The following is a 420-nucleotide window of genomic DNA, read 5'->3' on the forward strand; positions in this document are numbered from 1 at the left end:
AAAAAAAGTATTTGAATTATAATATAAATTGGTTGAATTTGATTTGGAAAATAAACATACATTTATTCTAAAAAGGTATTTTCACTTTACATCTTTTTAATCTTTAAAGAAAGTAACGAAATTAAAATTTTCACTTAAAGAAATTACCGAAATATAAATTAAATGATGAGCTTTATATAAATTAACGAAATAATCGAAATAATTTAATTTTGTTAAATACCCTTCTGTTAAATATTTGGCTCAAAAATACTCCTTCCCTTAACGAAATTAAATTATTTCGATTGAATTAAACCCTGACTTTAACTTTTTAACCATAATACTTTAATTTTTTTTACATAAAAGTATTTTTTTAATTTTAAAAATAAGATAATGAAAAAAAGTATTTGAATTATAATATAAATTGGTTGAATTTGATTTGGA

Source organism: Capsicum annuum, chromosome 8 (assembly GCF_002878395.1).
Source record: "Capsicum annuum cultivar UCD-10X-F1 chromosome 8, UCD10Xv1.1, whole genome shotgun sequence".
NCBI classification, from domain to species: domain Eukaryota; kingdom Viridiplantae; phylum Streptophyta; class Magnoliopsida; order Solanales; family Solanaceae; genus Capsicum; species Capsicum annuum.